This window comes from Ochotona curzoniae, unplaced genomic scaffold (genome assembly GCF_017591425.1).
Source record: "Ochotona curzoniae isolate NIBS_2020 unplaced genomic scaffold, NIBS_Ocur_1.0 contig_3819, whole genome shotgun sequence".
Taxonomy (NCBI): domain Eukaryota; kingdom Metazoa; phylum Chordata; class Mammalia; order Lagomorpha; family Ochotonidae; genus Ochotona; species Ochotona curzoniae.
The window spans coordinates 11,471,377-11,483,859 of record NW_024466004.1 but is presented as its reverse complement, the minus strand read 5'-3'; the positions used below and the strand labels follow the sequence as shown (position 1 = coordinate 11,483,859).

Genomic DNA, 12,483 nt, shown 5'->3' with positions numbered 1-12,483 from the left:
ATATATTTGAAGAGTGAAAAGAAAATGCAGTCATACTAGTGTTAATTCCTTCATGAGATCCCATCAACGGTTTAAATCCCATATAGACAAACTAGATTAGAGCTGACATGATCTATCAGAATTTCAAATTGGCTGGTGATGACTCTCTGTGCTAACCTGAATCAAAAGAAATGCTGACTTGCATTTATGAGCTATGTGATCTGAGTAGTGTTTGTCTCTTAAACTGCTGTGTGGCAAGAGACACACTCAGTGTGAGAACAGGGGGATTGTGGACATGAGAGCAAATAGCCAAACCAACTCTCCCTTCTATGACCCTATTCTGTGTATTTATGGAAACGGAGATAATAATACCAATAGAGGCCACATAACATATGTCTATTAACCTTGAGGTTACAAGTCAGACTATTTAAAAAAAAATCTATTTCAGCTTCACTCTTTTATTAAAAGATGCATGTAACGGTCTTGGAGGCCAGGTTCAAATTCGAGTTGTTTCCAGTGTCATAATCCAGAAGTGTAGCACAGTCACTTTTTCAGTCACACCACCTCTTCTGGAGCCAAAGGGATGAGCCTGTCTGGAGTCCATGCTGCATACCCTCTGGACCTCATCTCAGGAATCCAGGGCTGTGAAATCCTACAAAAGATCCCAGTTCAGTTTTTTGAGCCATGTAGGCTTTTCCCCTGCAGTGAACAGGAACATCAGAATGTGTAGTCTTAATCCCATGGGATGACAAAGGCATGGTTATTTGCAGAGTGGATGGGCAGCCTTTATGTATGCTGACCTGGAACTTTTGCCTTTATGAATGAGGCATCCTGTGATTCTGGACGAGCCAGGGCTGCACAGGCCTTCTTGTACAGATCAGTTGTGGTCTGCATGTCCTTGATTTACTATGTTGGATGAGTGGGAAGACAGACAAAATACTTAAAATTCCTAAGGTATTTTTTTCTCTCCATCCCTCTGCAGATGATATGTTGCTGAATCAGTTTAACTTGACCATTTCATGTGCTGTGGATGCCTATCTGACTGGGCTGGGACAAAAAGAAGCAGGGTGTGGGTAATCTGGGGTGTAGGATGCCTGGATTGAGGATCTCTCCTCATTTTCATCTTTCACCCTGGTGACCTATGCATTAAACTTATTACAGTGAGTACAGCCATCCGTGACTCTTTGGTGAGTACCAAGCAGGAGCCTCCCTATTCATTCCCTGTTTCAGGAGATGTCTTTTAATTGACCTTCTCAGGCTCCGTGGCCTTCTTGGGTATTGTTTTCAATTCCTTGCACAATTTCATCACAGTCCCACCCAGTCTATCAGTAAATTCTTTTTACTTCCTGGTATTTCTCAAAAAAATTTTTTTAAAAAAGCCCTCTCCTCTGTATTCCCACTGCATATATCAGTTCAGAGAAGGGCCCTATAGATGACTGTAAAAAGCCTGGTACAGCTCAAGCTAAACGTTCTCAAAGAAAGGTCTAGCAATTGCCAGTGATCAAGGGTGAAGGTCCAGTTCAAGGTTATATCTTTTCTTCCTTCTATTGCCCTTTACAGGTGTGTTGTACTGTTGCTTCTGCAAATATTTTGTATTATGTCAAAAATTTGTGCAGTGCAGTTATGTGTAAATGACACAAAATAGTAATACACTATAGACACTTTTATTTTGTTGCTTAATAATTATACTGTACTCTTTGAAGATTCCCTTCCCTCAAATTAAGAATATTGTGTAAGCTAAGAAAAAACTTTCCATTATAAATGTTCACCAAGTTCTTTATGTACTTGTCAGTCTACATTTTTATAACTTGCCTTTGTGAGTCTAATATGCAGGTGAAAATCTATTTTATGTCAATCACAACTGTATTTCCTGATGGGTTGGGTAAATGTTTACCTTTCTTTTTCTGAACAGATAGGAAAGGACAAAGTTTTGAAATCAGTGTTCCATTTGTCTTTACTGTGAGCTGTTCTGATAGATCTCAAAATATTTGTCTTCTTTAAGTAGTGGCTTCTCAGTTGAGCCAGTGAATCTACAATATATCTAGAGGCATCTTATTTGGGGGGGAGCAAATTAAGAACATAAGAGAAAAAACACAGCCTGGTAAAATTAGAATGCTACTTATGATGTTTAAATTGATTATCTTCCATTAAGCCTATGTCATATTTATGGTTGTACGGGGAGATTAGCATTAGGGAAAGAGACCACTTCCACTTTTCCCAGGCTCAGACATTCTTTCCTTTCTCCTCCTCAAGGACAAAACTTAAGCATTAAAATAGAAAATCGAGTGATCATTTTTAGATAACAATATTGTGTCCAATATTTATGTAAGTGTATGCTGTTTTTGATAACAATATTTATAGAAATATACAGATATAACAGAGCAATATTTATAGAAAACAATGGAAAATATCTAAGGTTAAGGAGGAATGCTTTTGAAATTTGATACTAAAATGAGAAAAATACAACACAGATAAAAAAAAAAACAGAAGAAATGATCATTATCCAGAATTTTGGAATGTTTAGATTATTAATCACAAGGAATAAAGTAAGAATATGTAATTCATAGACATTTTACTATATTATGTGAGAAGTAACAATCATATTACATGCTTACAAAGTATTAAAAGCAATTAGATGAAATAATAATGAATAAAAAAATTTTAAGTTTTATTGAGTTTTACAGCTGTATTAAAAGAGTTATGATTTTTATGAAAAGCCTGGAGAAAAAGAAATCTTGCAATTTAGGCATTAATTTAATTTAATTTTTTAGGCATTAATTTTAAATGTTTGCTGAGAATTGTAGGCAGTTTGTTTCTAAAGAAAACTACAAATAAATCATAGTACTCAACACAGTCCGAATTTGTTGCCAGGAGACAAATTCTGAACCAGTGTACAAGAGTGGCATTATTTGAACAAAGTACACAAGTTTGAAATGGTAACTGGAAGGGTAGTAGTACCAAAACAGAACTTGGAGTGTCAGTTTCCTTGGGATATGCTGTTGTTTAAGGAGCAATGAAGAAGAAAAGCCAGGATAGGAGAGAGAACAAAAGTTGAAGTTAGAGACCCTGAGCAATGCAGTTGCAAAGATGAGAGAAGACTTTCATAAAAGATTGATTGGCAAGCTAAGAGCTCTTAGCTGAGAAAATGAGACCTGAAAAAAGCTGGTGTTAGCCCAAAGTCATTGGGACTTCAAAGAGACAGTTGTAAGAGGAGAGGTAGAGTATTAGAACTTCGGAGAGAAGAGGAAAAAGTTGAATGAATTATCAATTGGGTTGAGGAGCTTGAGGGGAAAATGGGAAGGAAAAGATAGAATGGTAGTCCAAGGGTAGGAAGGGTTGAGGGAAGGTGTGTTTATATATTTGGGAATGAGAGACATGGATCTGTTTTCTCACAAAGGGATTAATAGTACTGTATAAATCGGATCTTAAAAGCTAGTCTACAGAGCTCTGGAAATCCTTGGCAAACTGCTTTGAAGATCCAGGTGCACTCACTCTGCAGCGACCTTTGGCGTCCTCTTTAGTAAGATTAGTGACTTCTGCTGGTCACAGACACCAAGTGGGGAAAATGGATTGCTCTGTCTCCCAAGATCAATTTCCTGATGCCCAGTAGATTGTTAACAAAACAAGCTATGGTGATGAGAAGCCTACAACGAACATATTTTAACATGTATAACCTCTGAATTTGGTAGATGGCAAACGTAGCTTGAAGTAGCCAGAAAGCTAAGAAGGAGGAACAAAGACTACGTCTAAACAGAAGCAAAGTTCCTACTGATGTGATGAAGGAGAGGCGAACAGTGCATCTGCTCCCTCATCCCCTAAATCCAAACTTAATCCTCTGTCTTGAAATTACAGTGCTCTTGGGTGGCAACACTGTGAACAGAAGACGTTGCTAAAGCAGGACAAAAGCCTTTGACCATGAGGAGCTCAAGGAAATTAGACTGGAGTCTTGAGAGTCTTGAAGAAATAGCAGAGAGAGAAGCTTACCCAGGAAAGACGTGTGAATTAGGTCCAGTCTTGAGTGGAAGTGAAAGGAATGGATGGGCAGGAGGAAAACAATGAGATTCTGTGGCTGGTGACCAAAATGGATAGTTAAGGAGGTGAGAAGAAATGTGGAGGGGAAGCTCCTGACACAGGAGGGAGCTTTTAAACCATCCCCGTGCTGTGTGTGCTGCTGGCGCCCAGAAATGCTGCAGTACAGAAGGAATCCGAGGTCATCCAGCTGCAGGAAGCACTGCATCTCCAGGGACAGGAACCCACTAGTGTCTCCTTCATGGGAAGGTGATTTCCTTCAGTCACATACGTAAAGGGACAAGGCTTTTGTTTATTTACTCCTCCACCTCGGATTCTGAATGGAACAGCTGGGTATAAGGTTGAGACAAGGCCGGCAAGGCCCTTCTCTTGCCCAATATGAAATGAGAGTTCAGAAAACATGAGGATGTTTTCCACAAAACCACAAAACAAAACTCCTTCTCCTACTCCAATAACTAAAATAAGTAAAATAGAAATGTTTTCAGTATAATCTCATTCCATGGTAGCTTGTCGCTAAGACTCCACAAACCAAATCAACTAACCAAAGCAAGCAAACAGGATTTGTACTCTGAAGCACAGTACCTAATTGCGAAAAAAGATTCCTCTTTAAATTATCCAAATGCATCTGTTTTTAGATTTTTGAAGATATGTGCATTTTTAAAGCAAGTGGCCTCTGGCGAATTTTCAGATGTTTCAAATGAAGTTCTATATGTTCTCTGCTGCACTGCACTAAGTGGTACATGGGAGTGTGTGTTCAGCTCCCCATCATCGAGGGAAGTGGCAGTGCATTGGACAAGATCCTGTTTGTGCAGGGGCTCAGAACACACATAGTTCCTTAAGACAGAGCTCATCACACGACCACCATTTTGCCAGAGATCAAAGGATATTAGGATTGCTCGCCGGCTCCTGCCCTAATTGCTTAGGGTGAGAAAGCAATGTGTTTCCTCTGCCACTGAAAAGCAACCTTCTTGTAAAAATGCTTTAGTGACTTCATTTTTTAAAGATGAACTACAGAGTAAAACTAGCATCTATATTACACACCTTACAAAATTAAATACTGTTCCTTTGCTGTTGTTTATATTAAAGGCATAGAATGGAGAGGCGAACTTCTTTATGCCTTCTCACCATTAGCTGTTTTGTGTAGTTTTTATTCATTTTGTACCACTGTTTATATTTTTTTTGGCAATTGACATATTTTATTTTTTTCTCCTTTTTTTTATTTATTTATTGTTGTCTATCCATGCTGATACAGAGCTGGTTTGTGATCCCATGAAAATACACAATTTTTTGGTCAAATTTCCTGAAAATGCACTAGATGTTTCCTTTAATTATGGTTATTACAAACAACGTAGTGATTAAACACTCATATTATCTTCTTGTATACTTGTCCGTGGGTAATAATTTTTCTACATATATTCACTAACCAGGATTTTGGATCATTCCAGATATTAGGAGATTCCTTTCTAATGTGATGTGCTACGTTTCATTCACTCTGCAATGTGTGTAAGTGCCCAATTCTCTCTTTGAAATACAGTAGCCTTTAAAATTGTTAGTTCCAACAATCTGGACCCCGCTGCCGGCCACCGCTGAAGAGGGCATCCCAGCGGTGGCAGTAGCCCGGGCGGCAGCAGCGACCAGCAGGAGTCCTGCACTGGAGCTCTGGGAGATGGGCCTGTCAGAATGTCTCAAAAAATGGATTTGGCTAATCATGGACTTACTGTACTGCAGCAGTTAAACACTCAGCGAGAGTTTGGTTTCCTGTGTGACTTCACGGTTGCAACGGGCAACGTGTTCTTCAAGGCACACAAATCAGTTCTTGCTTCATTCTCCTATTACTTTAAGATGTTGCTTGTCTGTCAGACCAGTGAGTGTGTCCGTTTGAAGCCTACTGACGTCCAGCCTGATCTTGTCAGCTATCTACTGCACACGATGTGCACCACGAAGACGGCCGCAGCTCATCATTCCTATCTGCCTGGAGCAGGGAATCAAGTTTTTGCAAGTCTACCCGCTGATCCGGGAGGCAGCCTGGCAAGCCCAGAAACCTCTTACACCCTCTTCACGTTTTCCCCGCTGGCTTCTTCCTTGTATGGCATCCAGATTGCCAATCACCAGCCGAGACAGGGCACTCATATCCCTACTGTCCCTGAGAAGCTGGAGTGAGACACAAGACCCCAGACCTTCAGGATGATCCAGGAGCCGGAGCCAGTGGCCTTCCAGCTCTCTCAGTTGTCTTCCAATCTCGCCTCGACCAATCGGACAAATATGATTCCTTCAAAGCCACAGCAGACCTCTTTGGCCCAGGGACTGGTTTCCATTCCTGTCCCTCCCCCTCCTCATGGAGAGGAGACCAATCTGGAAGCCTCATCCTCTGATGAGTCTTCTGTGTCCTTCACGATCGCCCACATCAAGCCAAGCATCATGTGGAGGAATGAAAGCTTCTGGAAAAAAAAGCCCCTTGCCGCCTGTGCGACTGGCATGTTCCCCTGCGGGAGCAGCTTGCGAGAGCACCCTCAGATTCACAGCGGGGTACCTTTCCCATCCAGCCAGCAGGGCGAGAGCCATGTCCCTGTTCCTTTGCAACAAAGCAGTGGATCTCGGCAAAGACCGCTTGGAAGTACCTGAGGCAGGGATGATAAGTGACAGCAAACTACAGCACATCTCAGACTCCCCAGTCATCGGGTCATCGATGGACAGCAGCAGAAGTTGACGCCACGCGTTCCAATACAGCCAACATCAACACCCTGGAGCAGGCTGACCAGGAGTGGGAGGTGAAGAGGGAGAAGTGCGCAATCTCAGACGCAAATTTATCCAATAACACCGCTAGCGGGAGCGAATGTATATGCACACCGGGAAGCCTTTCAAATACAGCACTTGTGACTAGAGTTTTTGCAGAGCCAACCAGGCTGGCCGCCACGTGTGCCTCAACCAGAGCATGGACACCTACACCGTGGTATATAAACCGACGCTGGAGCTGTGCATATTTGAGGAAGGCAGTTAAAAGGACAACATGCGCTGGTGCAGACCAACAAACTCTAAATGCAACCGGTGTAACAAAACGTTCTCAACCCCCCAATGAGGTTGTGAAACACCCACGTGAAAACCAGAACTCGTACGTTTTGTCCTGTGTGAGGGGCAGTCCATTCTGCTGGGTTGCGAGGATTCCGAGATCAGGAGAGCTGAGCTCCCGGAGTTAACTTCCATCAAGAAGCAGCAGGACACTGCACTATTGGACTGTATACTTCTTACATTTCTAAAACAAAAACCTTATTTTCTCCAAAGCTGCCTTCTTTCCCTCCCCTTAACCACCAAATCAGAACTCAAGTCCTCCATGGTGTGATATGAATAGGTCTCTGTTCCCTTCTCCCTTCCCCTTTCTCCCTTCTCCCCTTCTGCTTCCGCCCGCCCCAGCCCCCAACCCTATGAAGGCTTTACAGCCCTACCTCTGCAAAGGATTTGTGCATTATAAAGCTGGAATATATTGACTTTAATTTAGGGAAAATTGGAAAGATAATGGTTCATAGTACTTATCAACTCAAAGAGATGTGGAGAGGTGTTAGACTATTTGAAAGCACACTTGGAAATAACGAAGGGTATATAATGAGCCAAAACAACTGGAATGCAATTTGGTAAATTAAAAACTAGGACTTTGCCCTAGGTAATAAGTCTTCCTTCTGAGAAAACCAATGTCAGAAAACGGTGTTGCTCTTAAGTAAAGCCAGGCTCTATAACTATGCAAAAGCTAGAGGATATGGGGAAGCTTTCCACCAAAGACAACGCTTGCCATGGGGACTTATCCTCCTGGTGAGTTATTTCAGAATGTTTCCTTTGAGATTATGTCCAGTTCAGAAAAAAAATCACTCATTAAGAACTCTACCTTAACAAAACACACACACAAAAGAAATAATATGATGGCTATCTTAATTTGTGGATAAAACAGGACAAGTGAGTGTGTGTTTGTTTGTAAAGGAGACATGTGGGTACTGGCTAAAAACAGGGGACTTAATGCACATGCCTTATCTAACCGCTGGCTTCCTTCCATGTGGAACAACAAAACAATGCAGACAAATCTTTGGTTTTCAAAGTCAGATTGCAAAGCACCATTCTGAGTAGAAAGTGCTGTGCTGATTCCTTGCAGTTGAAAGCGGTAAATTCATTTTAGTACCAACCAGCACATTTACTACAGGGAACACTAGTGTGTGTGCTACTGAGAGCAGACGTAGGAATGTGGGTGTTTCAAAGGGCAAGTGGTGAGCACATGTGGTAACTTCAGTGACTTTACCAGTCAACACCACTAGTTCACTGGAAACATCCTTGAAGCATCAAAAATGACAGGGAGGGCCCAGCGGCGTGGCCTAGCGGCTAAAGTCCTCGCCTTGAACACACTGGGATCCCATATGGACACAGGTTCTAGTCCTGGCAGCTCTACTTCCCATCCAGCTCCCTACTTGTAGCCTGGGAAAGCAGTTGACGAAGGGCCAAAGTCTTGGGACCCTGCACCCGTGTGGGAGACCCAGAGGAGCTCCTGGCTCCTGGCTTTGGATTGGCGCAGTACCGGCCGTTGCGGCCACTTGGGGAGTGAATCATCAGACAGAAGATATTTCTGTCTCTCCTCCTCTCTGTATATCTGATTTTGTAATAAAAATAAATAAATCTTTTAAAAAAATGACATGGAGAAATCAGGACCAAAAAAGAAAAAAATGAATTGTGGTATAGGTTTCCAAATTTGATTTTAAACGTTATTCTCCAGTTGTTGTTGTTGTTGTTGTTTTTTAACACCCAAAGATGTCTCTATTGGCCTGAAAGAAGTAAGAATTTCCCATAGCCCTTTCCTTAGGCCAGCAAGAGAAGAGTCTCTGGAGACAACTAGGAGCCAGAAATCCGGACCGTTGGGAAGTGCAAGGGGGAGGCGGGATAGTTAGACACTAGAATGTACGCTGTGTTAAAAACTGAAGATCCCATCATCCTGTTGTACGTATAGTTGAGTTCTCAGAATTGTAAGTTTCTATACATCCTTTTGTTCAATTAACCTTTAATTTAAAAAATTGTTAGTTCTTAAGGTTTTTAATATCTCTATCTTTAAGGAAATCATTTGACATTGGTCAGTTGCCTTCCTTGACGTGAACAAATCACTCTCTTTTTCTCCTGCATTTGACATATAGGCAGAATCTCCAAAATGTTCTTGAAAAATGTAAATTATGAATAAATATTTGTGGATTTCAACATTTCCTTGCACTAAAGCAAATGCGTCTTTTAGCTCTGTTTTCCATTAACTTTTCCAAATATCCTTATATAGTCCCTCTTGAACACTGGAGAATGAAGGAAGTAGTTTTACAATTCCTTTTTCATTTCTCAATAAAATAAATTGTAGAGCACCTGGTGGCCTCAGAAGCCCCCTCGATCACTGTCCTCATCATAGTTGCAATAGCAGTTGGCATTTTCTCCAAGAAGCATTTGTGCTTTCTTTTTAATTTCTTCATTTACACATTGGTTATTCAGTGGCATGTGACTTAACTCCATGATGCTGTAAATCTTTTGTTTTATCTTTATTCCTATTGTTAATTTTGCTTTAAGGCTTCTCATTTAAGGCAATGTATAGTAACTGCACAACAGAAACCTTCATATCCAGTTGTGAAAATACAATGCAGTATGCATTTCTACTTCCAAATCAAAGATGGACTCCCAGTGAAACTGTTGTATATATCTTGACAACAGGGTGCTGGACTGTCTGAAATTGTCTGTACTAGCAATGTCAGGACACACTTAGACAATAGAATGATAGACTTAAGGCTGCTTATGAAGGACTACACTATTGTAATAATATGGGGGAAATAAGATGGGGGGAAGAAATATGAAGAGTAGTGAGGGGAAATCCCAAAGTCTATGGAATTGTAGCATAAAAGTAAAAATAACATGGAAAAAAAAGAAGAAAAAAAGCTGCATGTAGAGCAAGACTGGCTTCATCGGCAATGCGGGTGAAACCAGGCCCAGCATGACATTCTCATTCCCAAGGTTAAGGCCAACTCTCAAGAAAGAGCCACGGATTTACATCTATAAGCAAAATCAGCGTGTGGAAAGTGATTGTGGAATCCCTAGCAGACCTCTTTGCGTGTTCCTTACTTCCCGCATTGTTTAAACTCCTGCTTCTTATGATGACTCCAAATAAGAAACCCTTCTCATGGGAACACTCAACTTAAACACTGAGCTGTCAACCATGGTAACTTTTTCCTCTTCTCATAAACTAATGGCAAATTCATTTCAAAAGTGTGGGAGGAAAAAAGACCTAGTGCTTACGTGGTACACTGGGCGTTACTGAGTCAAGTAGACTTCACTGACCGGACCATTACTTAAGTAATTCTATGTCTTTCGTATTAAAATATGTGTGTTGCAAGTGACATAAGTTAAAAATGAACAAACACAAGACAGAAAGAAGACAGAACAAACACATTGATGGTCCTAGTTTCTTTCAGAATATTGTTGTTGCCTTTCTTGAGTGATTTGCTGTAGTTGACTGATAGGAAGACATTTCTTGGAGTTACCCACAGGGCTAGAATTCCTAAAAACAGTGTTCTTAAAGGACTAGGTAAACTCATCTGTGTGGTGCTGGTTTCAATGGATCCAAGTTGACATCTGTGGAATGCGTATCTGTTTACCATACCACATAGTACCGCCCCAACTGAAATTCTGTTTTCTGTAATTGCTCAGCTAATGTCACTTTTATAATCAGCATGGTTAATTTATTCTGTGATTTTATGTTACATGCTCAGTGAACAAACAAAACCAGAAAAAGTATTTAGTGAAGCATTTCTGCACCTGCAAATTCTTGGTTGAATTTACTGTATGCACTGCTTATCTGCTGATTACTAGAAAAAATTATGACTCTTTACAAATGGGAAATAATGAGTATGTGTCAGAGATTTTCCATAGCTCATCAATTAATGAATCAATAAGAACTTAAAACCTGTTTAAAGGAAAATCTCAGAAACATATGTATCTACATAGAACTAATCAGGAATGCTGAAGTGATTTTGCTTATAGATACAAAGCAGACCAATATCCTACCACCCTAAAATATAACATTTGGAAAAATAATTTCTGTAGGGTGAAAATTAGTTATATCTCTGCTAGATGAAATTGATATTCTATACATAAAAGTCATTTTCAGCTAACCAAAAGTAATCAAAGACAACAGCTTCTGCAGCTTCTGTTTCTACAAAAGGTATGCTAAGGGACAGTATCAATATTCTGTTGACAGGATACCCAGTAATCTTTTCCATTTTGAAGTCTTTCATGTTTTTCTTTGATGCTATTGATTCATTATGAGGCTTCACAGGTCATCCAAATGATTGGATTAATAGATATATTCAGGTTGTGATAGAGATACACATACATTAAATTTTGATTACTTGCACACAGCTAGTTTTTAGAATCTTGCATATTTTGGTCATAATGTAAGTGTGTTGTGCTGTCTGTTACACTGGCTTCATCTCCAATCAGGCAGCTTCACCTGGGGATTTTTCAGTCAGTGTCACAATTGGAAACAAGAGTGTCTCCTTGGGCCCAGCACGATAGCATAGTGGTTAAAGTTCTTGCCTTGAGCGTGATGGGATCCCATATGATCGCCGGTTCTAATCACCATCCAGCTCCCTGCTTGTAGCCTGGAAAAGCAGGTGAGGATGGCCCAAAGCCTTGGGACCCTGCATCCGGGTGGGAGACCTGGAAGAGACTCTGGGCTCCTGGCTATAGATTGGCTCAGCTCCAGCCATTGTGGCCACTTGGGGAGTGAACCCTCAGATGGAAGATCTTCTTTTCTGTCTCTCCTCCTTTCTGTACATCTGCCTTTCCAATAAAAATAAATAAATCTTTTTTTTTTTTAAAGAGTGTCCCCTTGATTCCGGGGAACCGTAAGTAGAAATCAGAACCTAGTTGCTAACATTGTCATGGAAGTGTTGAAAGCCGTGAAATAAAAAATGAGTATATGGTTTTAAAACCATTTTAAAGTCTGGGCAAAACCCAGAAGCAACTGTCCATGTTGTAGCAACAGCAGAGCAGAACATCCCTGAGCTCCCCTCTGCCTTTTGGCTTCTGGAAAACACAAATGTGACTCATCGGGGAGTGTAGAGTACCGAAGGACAGGCTGCCCCCGGCCCTCTTCCTCTCGCTGAAATCCTGCCCTGGGCCGGTGCTTTTCCTCCCACTCCCACCCACTCCGCTCTCTCACCTTCTCCCATCCTCCCACTTCTTCTGAAGCCTCCCAGCCTCCCCTTTGTTCTTCCCAGAGGTCTCCCTCCTCTTCCTCTTTCCTTTTTACTCCCCCACTTGTCATTTTCTTCTCACTCTGTCTCCTCTTCTCCAACAACTTCCCATTTTCTTCGCTAGTTTTTAAGTTTTCTTTCTTGTGAGTGTATCTCAGGCATCATTCTCTCAGTAGAGATCATTGTTGACTGAAAATACTAATGGACTTCAAAAAGGTCATGA

General features: G+C 41.1%; 1 pseudogene; it reads left to right on the top strand.

Annotated features, from left to right (window-relative positions):
* Positions 1-5,700: 5,700 nt before the first annotated feature.
* On the top strand, positions 5,701-7,345 carry LOC121158398 (annotated as a pseudogene).
* Positions 7,346-12,483: the final 5,138 nt, after the last annotated feature.